The 20085-nt window shown below is 40.7% G+C and overlaps 1 long non-coding RNA gene across 7 annotated transcripts in view; it reads left to right on the top strand.

Moving 5' to 3' along the window:
- LOC140706870 (uncharacterized) overlaps positions 1–20085 on the top strand; it is a 63697-nt gene that overhangs the window by 26709 nt on the left and 16903 nt on the right. For 6 of the 7 annotated variants that reach the window (XR_013538694.1, XR_013538691.1, XR_013538693.1 and 3 more), the window contains 2 exons: positions 12369–12535; positions 12705–12759. The exons of the other annotated variant lie outside the window; for it this stretch is intronic. This is a non-coding gene — a long non-coding RNA (uncharacterized LOC140706870). The remainder of the gene's footprint in view (positions 1–12368; positions 12536–12704; positions 12760–20085) is intronic. 7 annotated transcript variants of the gene reach the window in all.

Genomic DNA, 20085 nt, shown 5'->3' with positions numbered 1-20085 from the left:
TAAAGTGACATTTACCAGATGTTGTATGTGTAATACCTTATCATGGTAGGAAATATTAAAATTTCCCATGCTGTGGTTCTTCTGTGAGTCTAAATCCAAGCCTGCATGCTATTAAAGTTTCTTTTAATAGTGATGATAACTGCTTTGTTGAACTAAAAGACTGAGGTGGAATTTTATGAATCTTTCCCGAATACTGACAATGATAGTGTAGAGTGAATAACTTTACATGGTACTCTCTTCAGCACCATATTTAGCTCAGTGGGAGAGAAATATTTTTAAAACCTTCCATGACTAGCCAATTTTGAAATAAGAAAGGAAATCTCATCTCTAAGATTCCCTTTGACAATATCTAGAGGAATTCAGTTGGGCAATCCCAGCTAGCTCAAGGAACCATTGCTTTTCAACAGCTGTTATGGAAAATCTCCATTGCTGCTGCTGCTGCTGTTGTCTTCCAATTCCCACAGCCATGCAAATGAAGCTCTCTGACATATAGCAGGCAAATGTTGATTTGTACAAAAGCATTGGGCCATAATCAATTATCTTGAACATTTTTATAGTGGATTCAAACAGTTTATCTGGGATAAGGCATTGATATCACAATATATTTGTCTGTATGCAAATATTATGTGTACCATAAGGTGTTTGAATTTTCCAATCTCGTTTGCATTGTAGTGTTAAGTTACAATTATGAAACCTAGAAAAACCATTACTAATCACATAAAATTCAGTGTATTCTGTATTCAATTCCAAATATTACAGGGGCTACTCTTGTTGCAGATTGACATTACTGCTGCTAGCAGCAGCAGCAGCAGCAGCAGCAGCTACTCTTACCCAATTATTTATTCCTCACAAGTCACCAGAGGAAATAAAATGACATATATTAGTGCTACTTCTCCACTTCAGTAACATCCTAAGAGCCATTGTGGTGCAGTTGTTAGAGTGATGGAGCAAAACTTGTGAGAAACCAGGTCCTAACTAAGCTATGTAAACTAAAAGAGTAACTTCAGGGTAGGCAATATCTCTCAATCTAACTTACCTCACAGGATTGTTGTGGGGGTGATATGGGGGAGAAGGACAGGCATGTATTTTGTCTTGAGCTGACTTTGCCCTGGCATCTGTGCTCAGCTTGTGGCGTTTGTCAAGTAATGGATGCCAGGATCATGGGTTTTGGGTTGAAAGGAAATCTTGTAGCCAAATCTGTTTTTTTTTTTTTTTTTAATTTGTAAGATTGAACTAGAGGCATCCCAGTTTGAAAGAAATTAAAACAAAAATATGTAATAGATCTTGTTTTTAAAATACTAAGCATCCAGTACTTAACAAACCCCCACAGGCACGATTTACTTCAACACAGGGGAATACCCACACCAAAATGATTCAAAATAAATTGTGTCCACGATCAAGTTAACATTAAAAAAACTGCTCAAGGCTATTTAAAATACCTTACTTTCCAGATAAAAAAGCTACACTTCCCAGCCCTCCCCCCAAAGTACTCAGATGTATGTTGTGTATACAACCCAGGAGTATTTCAAGGTGTAATCATACCCTAAGGCAAATAGAGCAAAGTGTGGGTAGAATACGTATGCATAGACTGACCAATACCAAAGCATCCCTGTGTGATGTAGCCTATCTTGCCACTGTGGGGAGCTTCCCTCAGTTTTGAGACCATCAAAATGAGCTGTGCTTTAAAAAAAAAATCTGGAAGATACCAGATTAGGGAAGGGTAATATATGGACATTGTGAAATCTGGTGACTTTGTCCAATGAGTCAAGTGAGTCACTTAGTTCCTTCAGGGAGACACCTGTCTAAGTCTTCAATATATTTTAGTAAACAAAAGGCTGTTAATCGATGATAGGTGTTTGTGGCATGGTGCACTGGGACATGCCATTGTTAAAATACCCTTCTAGCATAGTTAATTAGACTGGTGTACGACAACATCATGGTGATTCAATCCATGGATATAAACCCACTCCCTTTTTTTGTTGATGTGCAGATATGATAGACAAGGCAAGAAATATGTTAAACATCATAACTTTACTACCCATTTGTGTTGCCACCCCTAAGCCCCTGCATTGAATTTGAGGTTGCTGTTGAAACATGTAAATAGGGACTTCTTCCCTTGAATTATCTCTCTTATCAATCCAAATAAAATGGCTTTTCCCATTTACTCTTCTATTTTAAACATCATTCTATTTTAAACATAGAGTGGTCGAAAGACCAGATAGGCGGGATAATAAATAAATAAATAAATAAATAAATAAATAAATAAATAAATAAATAAATAAATAAATAAATAAATAAATATCCCACACCTAAGAGGTGACTTCACTTTGCCCTTTCTAAAAATAAGAATGTTTTGGTGAAATACAGGCTTGTTTACTTTGGTGATACCATATGAACTGTGTGTCCTAGACTTGGCCAATGATATACAGGAGTATAATATCTCATGACTGCTAGCTATAAAAGTAATAAACATTGTTTGTAAGCCAAAGAGTTTTTGTTGTTGTTTTGTTTTGAAAGTGCACATGCACAAATGAATAAAAAGGTTTCAGCAAATAGGCAAAATGAAGACACAAGAACAGTTTCAAGCTGTCTGTTTCTACAATATATAATCATAAGACTTTACTTTTCTTTTTTATAATTCTAGACTATTCTTTTTACTTGTATATAGGTAAATAAATACTGCATTTGGTTTGACTAAAGCAGTGGTTCTTAACCTTGGGTTGCTCAGGTGTTTTTGAACTGCAACTCCAAGAAACTCCAGCCAGCACATCTGGTGGTGAAGACTTCTGGGAGTTGCAGTCCAAAAACACCTGAATAACCCAAGGTTAAGAACCACTGGACTAAAGTATTGTCTATACTACACTTTTATTCCCAAAGCAGACCAGACACAGGGTGCAACTACAGTCATAGGCGAAAAGTACAGGTTGATCTACTGTGATTCACACCCATGGAAAACAGGTTTCCCCAGGTGAATTTGCTGTAGACATCTTGATTTGCAGGAGTCACCAGTGGCAAAAGCTGCCTTAACAAGATGGTAGCAAGTTTGGATTGGCAGTTATTACCCACTCCCCTTTTAAACTGGTCTCCTAAGTGTTCTAGTGAAAGCACTGAGGCGAAACCTCAAAAAGAAAAGAAATGCTTTGGAGACAAGGAGTACAGTTGAGGGGAACTGGCACTTGCACAAGTGTTTGTTGCTTCAAGTCAGTTGATCACACAAGCAGAAAGTGGACAAGAGTGAGGTCAAAACACTTGCAGCCAAGGTAGCATTATTCATAAGGTTGACTGAGCTGAAGCCAATTTTTTTCCTCCTCATCTCTCTCTCTCTCTCTCTCTCTCTCTCTCTCTCTCTCTCTCTCTCTCTCTCTCTCTCTCTCTCTATCTATCTATCTATCTATCTATCTATCTATCTATCTATCTATCTCTTCCCTGAGGCACCCTGGGGCTGTCAGCTGTAGTGGTGTGAAAGACTGACGTACCAGAGGGGTCCCAAAATCCATGAAAGCCTAGGGGCCTGCCCATGCCCTGATGGCAAAAACTTTGAGCCATTTCTGGTGGCTAAGCAACAACAAAAATGGTGATTTCCCACTCAAAAAGACAATTACACAATAGGATCTCCTGCATTCAACTTTGCATTGTAGAGTTGCTGGTTTTTAACTCACATCATTAGTGACCAATCCAATGTAAATTGTGGGATAAATGGCCAAATTGTGACTCTTTTGGTCTAACTCTCAGCTCTACCTAACCACGCTAAATAATCCACAGTTCTTCACTAACTGCCTCACATAGCCTTGCCTCACTAACTGAGCTGATTTAACTTACTCTCACTCACATACACCTCTTTTGTAGAAAACAGAACCTCGCCAGCCTGGAACCATGCAGAGCAAACAGCTCACAGTTGCATTCATAAATGTTCTTTAAAACTGTTTAAAATGTCCCAACATCCTCCAATATAACTAGTGTGCAAGTACAAATTTATACACAAAACATGAACATGATGAAGAGTGGTCAGATACCCGGTGTTCTACCATATCCAATTAGAAAATAATCTGTTAATAATGATTGGTAAAACCTAGACTGGACACCCATATTTTAAACTGGTTTCCACTTCTCCCAGATCTTTGAATATGCTGCTATTGTAATGCCTTGGTTCTTGAGTATAGGTGGAACCCATAGACTTTTCTGCAGAATCTGCTTTTCCATGCACATTCCATTAATAACACCAATGTGGAAATTTGTTTATTTTCCTTATACAATAAGAGTGGTAATGTTGGTGTAAATTAACAAACAGACAAAAACAATGACTTCCCCTTCAAATAGAGAATAAATATTTTAAAAATCTTCTTCATTGCGTAGAATTGTAAACTTTGTTCCACATAAATATTTCCCCAGAATACAATACAACACGGTGTCAATATGGATAGCAAGAAAATAATTAGTGTGTACTGTATCTACAAAAAGAGAAAAAAGTGTGCAATGGATACAATAAAACTGGTGTCATAAATGCAGATGGAGCAAATTATTGAGCAATGGCAAATAAACTATGGCCTGGTAAACACTTTTGGTAGTGTAAATAAACTACAAAGTTAAATCAGGCTGAAATTATACATGTATATAATTGTATACTTTAGAAGCCATGTTCCATATTTATTAAGATCTCTGGTTATTAAGACCTCTAGTATACTCAGGGAGGTGGTCAGTGATCTAATTTTATCCATGCTAACTAGGAGTGTATGATCCAATTTGTATCTGAATATTTGCTGTACAGATTGTGGTGGACTCAACCTGAGATGGTTTAGAAGTAGCCTGAACCTATTTGTTCTGGAGCTCATGCAGGTGCTTCCTTGTTTCTTGATAGAGGAGAGACTGTAAATGGAGAAAACAGAGATGTATGACCTGAGACGGAGGGCAGCTATGGAGTACCAGCAGCTTCGGAATGAGGAGGACTTGCAGTATGTAGAGAAACTCCTACCAGCTTCCTTTCATTCTTCTGTCCTCTAAAGCAGTGGTCCCCAACCTTGGGCCTCCAGATGTTCTTGGACTAAAACTCCCAGAAGCCTTCACCACCACCTCTGCTGGCCAGGATTTCTGGGAGTTGAAGTCCAAGAACATCTGGAGGCCCAAGGTTGGGGACCACTGCTCTAAAGAGTCTGGCACTTTATCCCTTGCCCATCTCCTGACTTACCATGATTCAAACAGGCATTAAAAACAGAGGAAGTAGAAAACAATGGGTCATGAGAATGATGGGATGCTTCTTGAACCACCCTTCCAGTTTATCTGGAAACACACAAAAAATCCTTTTTTGGACACTTCTACACACAATTAATACACATCTGCAGTAGTAATACTCTTATCCAAGAGCAAAAAACCACACATAGTCAAAACATGGAAGAATTGCCAGAGGCATTTAATTTTTAACTAAATCTGGGCTCAGTTGCACATGCAAAACAAAAAACAAAAACAAAAACAAAACCCTTCTTGAATTGAGTTTACCAGGTTTGAAATCTATTTTAAAAATTCCAACTACACAACACACAGGGACGCATAGATTTTTTGGCCTGGGAAACATGTTTTTTTTGTTGGAACACAAGGTATTTTCCTTGGCCATAAAAGGTTTGTTTATTTTAAACCATTTGTGAAATTGATTTATTTTGAATCATTTTGGCATACATGAGTGCCTCTGTCCATGAAATTATGTCTGTGGGGCTTGTAAAATAATGGATCATGGATTTCAGCCTGGAGGAAATCTTTGCAGTCTGATCTGAAAAAAAGAAAAAGCAGAGAAAGTTTGGATGGGGAAAAGTGCTCCCTACTTCACAAACCTAGAGGCTGCTGATCAGGTCAATATGTCTGGTCAGTTTCTCTTTGCCACTCACTGGTGTGCCTTCCTTTGCACCAGCCACAGCTATTGGTTCTGTTGCTTCCTCTCCTTCTCTACCATCTCTCTCTCTGTGTCTCTGTGTGTGTGTGTGTGTGTGTAAATTATTGTTATATTTTAGAACCTTTCCGTGGATTAGACAAAAAGTACTATATTTTAGGAGTCCCTTCCCAGAGATTTGTCAGAGTGCAATAAAAAGGTTATGTATGCACATGCATGTGTGTGCTTTCTGTACATGCATTCTGTACAGAATGAGGTGAGATGTAGGTGATGGGTAAAACTAGGGTCACACTTTATTGGAACATATCCTTAACATTTGAAAAGCAGGGGCCTGTGGTAGTGCAGAATCAGGTTTGGTGCCAAAGATCTCACAGGACCCCTCACCAACCTTATACGGGCAAGTTCCATGCCCTGTTGTTGCGCTGTCCTCCAGATAGCATGACCCAACCTGGCATAATTTCAAGCTCATCCCTCTAGGCCTGTAAGCGCCATCTCTTTGGCAGCCCTCAGCCCAGGGAGGGCCCCAGCAGGTCTTCCCTCTCAGTGCTGTAACCTCACAATTTGCAATGCATTGGGGTCGGATGTGCTAACTCCCACGTTGAACTCCATGGGCACTCACTGATTCCGTTTTCTTCCCACTACCTGCCATGGAATGGGCTAAACTAAATATGGCTGTTTTCCTTTACTTTTCCCTTGTCCCTTTTTAGGGGCCATTTTACTCCTGTTATAATTATTTTTATTTATTTGATTATTCAAGCCCCAAAAACATGCAGTCTATGAAACACAGCTGCTAACAGGTAACAAAGTCCACAATCTCTCTTTAAATATTATTATTTATCAATTGTTAACTATTTATCACCCACTATTAAAAGCTCAATAAATGTGGGGGGCAGTTATCAGACTCACTACAACTGCTGCCCCAGTGAGGGGCAAAGCCCCCAAATTCACCAAGCTCCCCCCCAAAGTACAGTCCCAATGTCAGGGAGTGCCGATGCACCCCCCCATGTTATCCTCTCTGATGCTCTGCTGATGCAGCAACTGGTTCCCGCATTGTGCTAAACAGCCACTGCAGAGAAGAAAAGCCTCAGAAAGAGGCTGAACACATGGGGGAGTGCACTTTTATGGATGCTTCCCCTCCCCCCAGACAAGTGTGCACTTCTAGCATCTCAAGCTATTTCCGTGGGGGAAAGCAAAGGAGATCCACCATGGCGACGTGTGCTGGTGGACCCAACATTCTATACAGGGAATCCTGTATGTGAAGGACATGTACTAACAAAAGCATATATATAGGATACAGCACCTATAAACTCTTCTAAAAGTGAACTGTAGTTGAAGGTGACCTTTATTTGTATCAAAGTATTTCACAATATTGCACAAAAATGGTCTGAAGCTCAACATCAGAGCCTGGAGTGCTCTGGTCCATGGCGTCACGAAGAGTCGGACATGACGTAACCACTAAAGAACAACAAAAATTGCACAATTTAAAATTATGGAAGTGTATGAAATATAAATAAAATTAAAAACAAATTAAAATGTTACGATAGATGATTTTTTACTAGAAGTGGCAACTTCAATAGCATTCTTTCAGCCAGATCTTCTTTTGTACACATGGTGGGGCATAAATTGTATTTACATAAGTGCTGCATTGATTGAATTTCTCCACAAACACAGAAAATTTATCCTGTATCCAAGTATTCTACCGATAATTCTTGGATCGTCCTACTTGGCTTCAAAGTCTATTAAGTAACTTCCGGAGGGTCCAGCCAGAGTCTTGTCCTGGTGGGAGACACTCTTCAGCACTCATCCATTCAGCAATGTGTGTTGGTTTTGTTCTCCATTGGTTTCAGCCAGTCTCTTCTCATTTAATATTTGGAGCATGAGACGTATTCAGAAGTGTTGCACTAGAGATGACTGAAGAACATGGAATCACATCATTCAGGCAACCTATTTGGAAGTACCTCAAGCAATTAATTTGGAAACTAAATAAATCATTTGGGTTTAATGTCTGGGAAAAGCCCTACAACAACTGTCTGCCTCTGGGAGGTAGGAGGTGGAGGTTAAAGGTCTCGTGCTTTAGAAACTGGAATATATAATCTATGGGTGGGTCTCAGGAGTACACGCGTTACAGAACACAGCTTTAGTCATAATTTTGCTACATGGTATATCTTGAACATTTATGTCCTTTTAATCTCCCTCATAAATCATTTCTCCCAGCTGCTTAATCACTTATATTGGCCTTCTTTGAATTCCTTCCAACTTTTGATGTCCTCTTGATAATGAGGGCCCCAAAGCTGCTTGAGAATTCTAGGTTCACAATCTCATATTGCCCTATATTGTTAAATTATGTGCATTGGAGATATATTAAAAAATCACCTGATTATTATTTTAAGGCCAGCCTCTGTCTCACATACATACACGTTTTCTTGCATTTCTAGCCTGTATTACTTTGTTACAAGGATCTCACACCTATTGACTATATCTGTGTTTTGGATTACTAATCCCCCAAAGCATTTCTTAGCAATTTTCCAGGCTGGTTTTTGTTATTTCCTGTTCATACTTTATTTCTCACCTTCTTAGATCCCTTTCTATTTCTCATTTCTCACTATGAGTCAAGCACCTCTTAATTTAGTATCATCTGTAAATGTAATTAATGTACTGTTTATTCCTTCTTCCGGATCATTAATAAAAATGTTGCATTCCTCTGAGATATAAAAAAACTGCAGTAATCAATCTTAGAGCCAAAAGAATTAGATCTGATTCCTATTGTGAGCATTCATCAGAAAGTCCAATCTCTCTCTCTCTCTCTCTCTCTCTCTCTCTCTCTCTCTCTCTGTGTGTGTGTGTGTGTGTGTGTGTGTGAGAGAGAGAGAGAGAGAGAGAGAGAGAGAGAGACAGAGAGAGAGAGAGAGAGAGAGAGTGAGATGGTGGTGTGGAGAGAAAGGAACAGGAAGCAATATGAAGACAATGGAACAGAATGGCCTTAAACTCGAACAAAATCATAAGCCATTAGAATGTTTTCACACATACATTTAACCCTAAGATTACAGACTAAAATATAGCTCAGGTTTATCCTTAAGAGCAGCTAAAATGGCTATTATACGAATGATTTTTCATGTAGGCCTTCATGCACTAACCCACTGGTTCTTAACCTTGAGTTACTCAGGAGTTTTGGACTGCAACTCCCAGAAGCCTTCACCACCAGCTGTGCTGACTGGGGTTTCTGGGAGTTGCAGTTCAAAAGTATCCGAGTATCAAAGGTTAAGAACCACTGCACTAACCAATAGCTTTCAATCACATATTAAGACTGAAAGGAAGGACAATGCAAAAGAAACGATAAAATAAGGTTTGCAAATTAACATCCTACTCCAAGTAATACTCCAAGCTGTGTGATGATTTCTTTAAATGTAGCTTGCAGCATATTCTGGGGACCATTGTCTTGCTGTGTTTCTTGTTCCTAGTCATGTGACACTTGAGCTATTCCTTGAATATCTCGTACAGATGTGACCTCCAGCATCATTCAAAAAAGGGGTATCCTTTGCCTTTCGCTTCTCATAAGCCTTTACTTGTTAGAAAAGCAGTGTTAAACAAAATCAAATTATATGAGATGCTGGACATCGCTGATTACTGTGGATAATCTCTTCTCCATGTTCCCTCTCCCAAAGCAGCTCCTGTGGTTAGTGTTAAAGAATCACAGAATTGGAAGAGATCTTAAAGACCATCTATTCAGTTCCCTGCACAAGACAGGTTGTAGTGAAATCTCTTGATTTCATTGTTTTTCTCCAAATCCCGTTTTCCTTGTTTTTTTAATGGGCTTAAGAAATATTGCATTTTATTCTCACAGTGATAGTTGTGTATATGTTCATGTACTTTACATGGTAAGAATTAATTTGCAGATTTTATCTAGTTCATGTAACTCCTTCCCATTCCACATATTGTTTCTCTTGCATGTGTTTTATCCCCCACATTTTAAAATGTACATATTTATTTCTCTGAAGTGCTGCATAAGGTTTTACATATTCTTGAGGCTAGATGCATTTTTCACAAGTGTGGGAAACTGCGAAGAGACTTCTGTCAGAATTGAATCCAACAAAATGATTGCCCAGCCGAAGCTTTTAGTCTTTGCTCACTGCTTGGCCAAGAACCATTTCTCCATAAAAAGTTCATCCATAGGTTCTACTTTTTCTCTTGGAGCAACAGAACGCCACTATGCTCCTTTTTTTTCCCACACAGCAGTCCTTCAGTGTTTGAAGCCCACCATCATATTTCCTCTTGATGTTTCTTTCTCCAGATTACTTAAATCTATAAGGTGGGGGAAGTAATTACAGATCTCCAATGTTTCATCTTGTTCTCCAACATCTCATCTTGTTCTTTGCTAACACCTGAGCCCGTTTTGAAAATGCTGCTGCTTGCAGATGAACAGAAGGCACCATGTGATAAAGAACCTTATCTAGGAAGGGCCCTGTGGTACAGAAACCTCTGTTTGTGCTTCGGTAAACAAGAGTAGAAATATCTTTCAAACGCCTGTGGAAGAATTCTGGAATTATTTTTTTGTGGTGGGGGGAGCAGGTTCTGATCAAATATATGGCTAGTTTGAATTACTGGCTAAGTGAAGAGGGGTGCTTCAAGATTAATCTCATTTATTTAAAAGCTCTGAATGACAATATAACCTCTGAGGATCTCCAAGCACAAAGAACATTCAGGCTAAATAAGTTTTCTAATTCCAACAGAAAATAAGACAAGGCATAAATTCTAAAGATTAATTATATATATTCGCGAAGGCTTTCACTTGGGATCTAATGGTTGTTCTGGGTTTTTCGGGCTCTTTGGCCGTGTTCTGAAGGTTGTTCTTCCTGACGTTTCACCAGTCTCTGTGGCCGGCATCTTCAGAGGACAGCAACCTGTGCTCTGGTGTAGTTGGCTTGGGAGTGCAGTATTTATGGCTGTGAGATAGGCTTTTGTCTTTTCCTGTAGATGGGTGATTAGTGTGCATTGTTGTGCTAAGGGGAAGAGATTATCTGTTCCTGTGGTTGATGGGCATCATTAGCTGGTCTTTTGTGTTTAGTGATCCCCTGTCCTTGTGGGTGGGTAGAATTCGTTGACCTTTTGCACGTAGTATGTTTGATAGCTGGGAGCCAAGTTTTGTGGAGCTTCATACTTTCCTCTTTTTTGTTGAAACTGTGCTTGTGCTTGTGGATTTCAATGGCTTCCCTGTGCAGTCTCCCAGCTATCAAACATACTACATGCAAAAGGTCAACGAACTCTACCCACCCACAAGGACAGGGGATCACTACACACAAAAGACCAGCTAATGACACCCATCAACCACAGGAACAGATAATCTCTTCCCCTTAGCACAACAATACACCCACAACAATACACACTAATCACAACCTTCAGAATATGGCCAAAGAGCCCGAAAAACCCAGAACAACCATTAGATCCCGGCCATGAAAGCCTTCGTGAATAAATCTCTCTTGAGTTAGCTCTGTGTACGAGAATTTCAGGCTGTGAAAACTGGCTGTTTTTTTTTCTTTTTTTTCTTTTTTCTTTTTGTTTTAATGTCTTTAAACAAGACTGTTTATATGACGGTCCTACATCAGATTTGGATAAATCCTGAAACCAGTACTGAATCTGTCTGATTTTTTAAAGATATGGAATCTGGATCTGAATTGCAATGGGGAGATTTCTAGAGAAGACCACATTGAATGCATCTTCTTGGTAAAGATAGCGTGCCGGGCAAAGTTTGTCTTGTTAGATGGCAACCAAAATTTTCTGGTGGGATGATTTCTAAGCTGAGGGACAGAGAAGGTCTTTTTCCTATTCATTCCCTGCCTAGGTCTCTGAAAGCCAGGACACTCAGAGGAAAGCTTCTAGTTATCATCTTAAGTATCAAATAGGTTGATGGGTACTGTTTAATTGAGATTTATATTCATGTTTATGCCCGCCGCCCCCAGCTGGAACAAAATTAAAAGACATCTTGAAGATACCTTTTCTCTGAGCCAGGTGGTGAAAATCACCAGATAGTGACAGTTGCCAAATCCAAAACTGTTTCACTCTCAATATGCAAACCTTTTCAAAGGTCTGTGTCAGAGCAAGGCATAAGACACACTTCTGTTTAGCAAAGCAGGTGCTACCTTGCTGTAGTTTGATTCACTCAGGTGAGTTAATTTAGGGATGAATTTAGTCCAGGAGATTTTATCAGATCTGACCAAAACAAGCAGTAAGCAAAACGGATTAACTCACAGCTTTAATGGTGTATTGAAAAGTACATTGTGATCGCTCAGCATGATAAGGTATTAGAAATGTGTAAAGGAAAGGTATTGGTTTAACAGCAGAGAGCAACCACGCTCTCTGCGTCTCCAGCTCAACTACTGTACACTTTCCATTGCAAACAATTTTTTTTCTCCAGCAAAGGCACTTCCGCTAATCAACTTTTGTCATGTCAGATGGTTTTGATAAGGTTTGCTTTTATTCCCTGTTATTCTTGTCACAGGATTCCAAAGAATCGTCTATTCCATTAGAAAGGGTTATCCTTTCCAAAGATGATACGTCTCCCTACTTCGCGTGACAAAGATATCTAACGTAAAAACCTAAGATTCTTAATGGAAAGGACAGGCTGCAGCTCTAACTGTTCTGGCCTAGTTTGACCTATAGCCAAAGGTAAATTAAATAGACTTATTTTAAATCCACCCACTTTTGAAAGGAGTAGCTTTGGAAGGTGGGAGGAAGGAAGAGACTAAGGAAGTTTGGAAGGGGGGATTTGCATCTTCAAAAAGTAATAAAAATATTCACAGGCTTTTTTTTTTTTTTTTTTGTAAAACCTCCGAAGGACAGTCCTGAAAAAAAAAAGTCAAGTGGATGATTTAGTTATTTGAGTCCATCAGGTAAGATTTCTGCTTCAAAATGTTTCACTTGTAGACAGCAGCTGCTTTCCTTCCAACATCTCTAAGTTTGTGTGGTGGGGGTGAAACCAAACAGGCCACATATGCTGACATATGGAGAATTCTTCCTGCCTAGCACCCTCCCAACAACTTGATCTTACCCAACTGAGGAGTGCTTCTAGAGAGTATATACAGTACCTGAATTTAAATCAGGTATATATGTAAATACATACCTATTGATATAATCTTTTATTTTAACATGTGCATATTTAAAGTGAATTACTTGAAGATTTTATGATATCAAGCAGTATACGAACAAAATAAGTAAATAAAGAAGTGGTTGTTGTTCACATGCTTTGTGTGCAGAAGTTTCCAGTTTCAACTTGTGGCATATCCAGGTTCAACTGAACTGGTGGTAGCCCATGTAGAAGATAATACTGAGATAGATGGACTAATGATCTGACCCATTTTAAGGCCGTTTCAGTGAGCCAGCCATTGGGCCATGATGCACTTGCCAGTCCTACTTCCAACTGGTTCAGAATTGAAATTGTTTAAAGAACATTCTTATTATCACATAGTGAAGCTGTGTGGGATGCAAAGAACACAGGCTAGTGACATTAATGGTCCAATACTTTGGTCAGAGCAGGGCTGTGTAAATTATTTTTTTCTACCATCAAACAACAGGTTGTTCCTGTTACAAGGTTGAGCTCAGATTTACAGACCACAATAAATGTAATTAAGCCTGTGTTTGCCTTTCAGCAAACAAAATCATGAATCAAAGCATGCTAAACACAGGATACATAGATGAGGAAAATCATACACTGTGACAGACGCCTTTCATCACCTTGGAGGATACCTCTCTAAAATCGATTGTAAATATAGCATGACCTCTAGTCCTTAGCTTGGATAACTGTGGGAGGGAAAGTTAATGGAATCATATTATGTTTAATTAATTGGATTGTGGCCCATTAATGAACTATTCCATATTTTATATCTTCATAAGGATGTGAAAAGTATTTGCAATTTTTTTTTGTTGTTCTTGATACTTTTATGGGTCTTCCCACACTAAGACTCCTCACTGAAGCTTTCTCATGCATCAAGATTTCTGGGCTTTCAGAGAAATGAGACTTCAATTGTATTGTATTGTATTGTATTTTTTGTAGAGGAAACAACTAATTTTTGTAAGCATTTTTCTCATGAATCTTGTATTGGAGAAATACCATTCTCTGCAGGAATTGTAAAGATTTTGTAGAGCTTGGTGTTTCTTCAGCTTTTCCAGATGCATGTGTCCACTGGAGAGGCCATTCAGTGCAGGAACTATAATTATTCTGAGCATTTTAGCAATTTTGTTTCCAGAAAAATAGGGACCCACAAAACATCTGAAAAATCCTATGAAATTCTTTCAAGAAATTCAAACAGAGAAATCTCATTGTGACAAGAGAAAAATAAACAATTTTAACTCTCTTTACCTCCAAGAGCAAGAGGTTGCAATCTTCACAACTTTATCTCTTCATTCCAGAGACTGTGTCTGAAAAAACAAACAAAATGGGCACAGACTATGAAGCAAACATCTGGATGCTGATTTTAAATGACACAGTGCAACACAATAAATATATTGGAAGCCCCTTTATTGTCAACCAGCTAATGCTATAACTTCCATCCTAAAAGATGATTCATTTCTTCTCAAGTATGTGTCTTCTGTATTGATTTGCTGTCTTTTCACAATTATTTATCATTTCAGAGATTTAAAATTTTCAGCTCATTTAATTTACTGCTGTGGTTTCTTTCCCCCCCCTCACCTAATTACTTTAGCTTCTTTATCGGCAGATGAGAGGTAAGGTTTACATTGGTGAGGAGAAATCCAATGAATGCTCAAATTCATGGGAACAGCATAATAATGTTGTAATGCTAGGCAGAGGCTCCAGGCATGGACAAAGGAGGCAGAGCTTTTGTCTTCACTCAAGGGAAGCCTTTCAAATTCCACCATGCTTCTTTGCAATTAACACAGAAAGTCTAGCAAAAAAACACAAACAAACCTGAAATTTACCACCTGTTACTTTTCTTCCAAGGGTAATGAATTGCATCTCCTGATTTGCATCATTGTGTTGCCATGTTTCCCTTCATTCATTTCACACTTTTGAAGGGAATGGTGTGGACTGAAGATTTAAAGTTTAGAAATAAGAAGAGCCTCTTTTGTGGTAGGAGCAGTTTTGTTTCCATAAAGGAGAACAGAAAAAAGATAGTTGCAAAACGTAGAGCCACCTCTGTCATATCAAACTAGCACTCTCAGTTCTTAAATGTCTTCACATATATTAACTCACTAACCCTACCACAACCTAGTAAGGCAGGATGAAATTTGTTAAATACAATATCATGCTATTCCCAAAATATTCCAGAAAATGTGGCTGGTGAGAAAATGTGTAAGAAGCCATATGCTTCTTTCTGCTTTCCCAATATGCCATGGAAATAATGCAGTGCAGCTGCCAGGAAGAGGCAGAGAGAAGCTCACAGCACCAAGAATTTGTGCCATCAAGTCAGCACCAAGTTACAGCAACCCTAATGGGACTTTCAAGGTAGATGAGATACTTAGAGTGGTTTTCTCAGTTCGACACCCCCAGTGAGTTTCCATAGCTGAGTGGGGATTTGAACCCAGGCCTCCTGAGTCCCAGTCCATTGCTGTGTCCACTATACCACACTGGCTGCATATGCAACCAAGAGTGGCTTGTGGCTATTTGAAAAGAAAACTTGAACAAGCAAGGTGGGGAAAACCACTGTAATGTTAAAGCATGTTAGTGGTAGATTTCAGAGAAATCTCTTCCCAATCTTTTATTGGGGGCAGGGGAAAGATTCACTACAATTAATAAAAGGTGAAAAAAATACAACTTCAAAATCTTCAGCCCACCATTATAACATACGTGAAAGGCTGATTCACCCATGTTTCAGCGAGTGACAGAATAATCCCCAGTGCCAATGGTAGTAGTACTGAACCTTGGGTCTCCAGAAATTATTTGGCTTCCATTCACTAACCAGCTTAGCAAAGGAGTCTGGGAATTGTAGTCCAAGAAAATGCAGGGATGCAGGGTTGGGAATCACTGACCTACTGGAGGATGCCACACTTTCACTAAGCTGCCACCAACCATTCCCTGTAAGGAGTCACACAGACCAGGAATGGGTTTTTAACAAATAAAGGAATAAGGTTTATTTACATAACACACAGGGAAAATAAAATGATCAAATGAATAAGATACAGTAACGTGGCTTAGTCTCAATCATACATACACTAGTTTGGTTCACACAGAACGCATTTAACTAAAGCACAGACCCTGAACCTATCAGTTCTGGCTAACCCTACAGACACCTGAACCTATCAGGTTGGTACTGACTGACACACAGTAGTACCCTGTCTGACACACAGACTCCCACTCCAGCTTCTTCTCCCCAGCTTCTCCTCAGCTCTCCTCCAGCTTCCCACATATATATACAGTACAGCCCCTCCTCCTGATGTCCCGCCTTCCACTCCCCATAGGATGGAACTTTCCCTCCAAACCCATGACAGACAGGTAACATCAGTGCTGTATGTAACACCTCCCCTCTTTATAAGTTGTTTTGTAGGGGGAAAGCTAAAGTGCTTTTCTCCAAAAAAACAACCTGGATCCAAAACATACAAAAACATTTATACATTAACATACAATACCATACTTACTCTAGGATAAACATGTCAATTAGGCATTTAAACATTTACCATTTACAATACATCAAGTTACCTTTATTCATACAAACCAGGCATGTTTAATAAACAAGTACATTTAACCTTTGGTCACCAAAATATATACATAGTCCATGTTTCTTTCGCCGTCTTCATTCTTCGGGTCTTCTTGACAAGGCGTCAGCAACACAGTTCACTGACCCTCTGACCACCTTCACTTCAAAGTCATAGTCTTGCAGGTTTAAAGCCCACCTCATAAGTTTACTATTGTGGGTTTTCATTGTCTTTAACCATTGCAGTGGTGAATGGTCAGTGCACAGAATAAAATGTCTTCCCCAGATGTAAGGCTTGGCCTTCTGGATCGCGTAGACTATGGCCAGGCACTCCTTCTCCACGGTTGCCAAATGTCTCTCACCTTTCTGGAGTTTCCTACTCAGGTAGGACACTGGATGCTGGTCACCATTTTCATCCTCCTGGCAAAGAACTGCTCCTACCCCGCTGTTAGACGCATCGGTGTAGATGATGAACTCCCGGTCGAAGTCTGGAGCACGCAGCACTGGATAATTGATGAGGGCCTCCTTCAACCTCTGGAACGCCTCCTCACAGTCGCTGGTCCACGGGATGCGGTCATCAGTCTTCTTCCTCGTCAGATCGGTCAGCGGAGCCGCAATCTCGCTAAACCTCGGGATGAACTTTCTGTAGTAGCCCACCAACCCAAGAAATGATTTGACTTTTTTCTTGGTGTTGGGTCTGGGCCAATCACGAACTGCTTCTATCTTGGCCTCGAGGGGTTTTATCACTCCTCCCCCTACTATGTGACCCAAGTATTTTATTTCTGGGCTACCCAGCTGCAGTTTGTTCTCTTTGCAAGGCCTAGGCCAAAGCACTTCCTCCCCTGGGTCAAAGTGCCTCTCCCTGCCTTCCTGGTCATCCCAAGCTTTCTTTCTGACCTTTTGAGCTTGCAGGGTCTCTGCTGCTAGCTCTAGGTTTCTCCCCAGGCCACCCATCAAAGAGTCCACACATGTCACAACGTCTTGTGGGTCATCCTGGGTGATCTGCTCCCAATTTTGTTTGATTAAATCGAGTGGCCCTTTCACCCTTCTCCCAAACAAAAGTTCAAACGGACTGAACCCGGTACTGGCTTGTGGCACTGATCGATAAGCAAACAAAAGGGATTGCAACTTCTGGTCCCAATTGTTTGGATTCTCTGCCAAGTAAGCCCTAATCATGCGCATCAGAGTCCCATTGAACTTCTCAGTTAACCCATTACTTTCAGGGTGATAGGCAGTGGTTTCCTTGTGTTTAATTCCACAGATTTGCCATAACCGTTTCATGAGCTTCGATGTAAACGATGCGCCCAAATCTGTGATTATTTCTGAGGCAAATCCCATCCTGGACATATACCCCACCAAGGCATCTGCCACTGTGTTAGTTTCAATGTTAGTCAAGGGAATGGCTTCAGGGTACCTCGTGGCATGGTCCACAATGGTGAGAATGAACCTGTTCCCCCTCTTTGTGGGCTTGGGCAAAGGTCCCACAATATCCACCCCTATACATTTGAACGGAGTGTCAATCACAGGCAAAGGGCACAACTTTGCTTTGGTCCTGTCGCGGCTATTCCCCTGCCTTTGACACACATCACATTGTTTACAGAACTCTTTGATCTGCTTCCCTATTTCAGGCCAGTAAAAATTCTGTGTGATTCTCTGCTGTGTTTTGTTCACCCCTAAGTGCGCAGCAAACATGTCAGAGTGCCCCCTTTGTAAGATCATGGGGCGATACTTTTCAGGTACCACTAGCTGACTTCGGATCCCATCTCCCCCTTTTGAGATATTCCTCAGGGTCTCTCTATACAAAATCCCCTTTTTCTCTAGAAATCTCACTGGGGTTTCAGGTGTTAGCTGGGCGTCAGTCACCTGTTCAAAACACTTTTGGAGAGTGGCGTCTGCCTTTTGCTCTTGGCCAAATCGGCTGTCTGTGGTTAAGGTTTCCACCACAGCTTCTGAACTCCCCTCTGCTTCCGTCTCGGGCTCATCATTACCACCCTGAACTGTCCCCGTGGTGGCTTGTGAACGTGTAATCACTAGCACCCGTTTCACATGTTCAGCTAGGTCATTTCCCACGAGCACGGCTGCTGGCAGAGTCGATGAAATTGCTAGCCGCCAAACTCCCCTCCAGCCTTGAAAGTTCACAGGTACCTCCGCTACTGGCAGTGAGATCACCTGCCCCTCAATCCCTGCCACCTTCATGCTCTCATTTGGGATTATATATTCCCTAGGAATAATATCTGGATGGCACAGGGTCACCTGGGAACAAGTGTCCCTCAGCCCCCGATACTGATGGTCAAGTATTCCTACGTCCACCCCTGCGGTTTCAAACAACTGAGAATCTGTTCTCACGAGCAAGCAGCGCTTGACCTCCACAAGAGGACCATTTTCCTCAGCCTGATCAGCAGATGTAACTGTTCCAGATTGAGTAGCCATGGCAACAGGCTCCCTCAGTGACAAGGAGCTTTGCTCTTTCTGGACACAGAACACAGCTTTTGGCTTGGTTCCACTCGAATCCTGAGGCACAATTCCTTTTAGCTGCTTTAATTTCTCACACTCTGAGATTAGATGGCCCTTTCCCTGACAGAAATAACATTTTCTGCTATATTTTGAGTCTTTCTCATCTTGTTTTGGTTTTCCCTCCAAAATCTGAGGTCTTGGTTTCATGTCTGAGGGCTTCCCTTCACCATGGGCCCCTCCCCCTTGCTGGCTTTTCCCTGGTCCCTGAGAGTACTTGCTGTAGGTTTCTTTAGGTTTCCCCATCGATTTCCCCTCACCCAAGGGCTTTCTTATTTGGGAAATAAAATCTGCGATCTCGGCTGCTTCTGCCACAGATTTCGGTTTCCTTTCCCTCACCTGGAATTTCAGTTCCCCATGCAGGACTGAATAGAACTGTTCCAGCGCTATCAAGTCTTTGAGCTGCTGAAAGGTCTCTGTCCCCTCCTGAGATAGCCATTTCTCTAGCAGCCTCACCAATTGGGCCCCCACTTGGGTAAAAGTCTGCTCTGGTTTCTTGGTGATTGACCTGAATCTTTGCCTCAGCTGTTCCGCATTTATCCCATGTCTGGCAAACACCAGTTTTTTAAACTCTGCAAAATCTTTCATCAGTTCCTCTGGCATCTCTGAATAGACTTCGGCCAGGCTGCCACTGATTAAAGATCGCATAATGGTCATCTTCTCAGTTTCCCTTACTGAGAAGTCCACAAACGCTCTTTCCACTAAGGAAAAGAACACCTCAGGACAATCTCCCTTGTGGTACACAGGGAATTTCTTCAGGTCAGCTTTAGACAATTGGCCTCCCTCGGAATCCCTATTGTTATTATTGTTCTGGTTCATCATTTCCAATTTTCTTAACTCAAACACCATTCTTTCTTTTTCCAGAGCAATTTTCTCTCTCTCCCTCTCCATTTCCATTCTCTCTCTCTCTAATTCGAAATGTCTCTGTTTCTCTCTTTCCCTTTCCTCCACTTCAAATTGCCTCATCCTCAGTTCATGCTGTTGGGCTATGAGCATTTTCCTGAGTTCTGGGTTCTGTTCTCCCGTGCTGTCACCCTGCACTGAGCCAAATTCATCCTC

The sequence above is a fragment of the Pogona vitticeps genome, chromosome 1 (genome assembly GCF_051106095.1).
Source record: "Pogona vitticeps strain Pit_001003342236 chromosome 1, PviZW2.1, whole genome shotgun sequence".
NCBI classification, from domain to species: Eukaryota; Metazoa; Chordata; class Lepidosauria; order Squamata; family Agamidae; genus Pogona; species Pogona vitticeps.
This window is presented reverse-complemented; position numbering and strand designations above follow the sequence as displayed.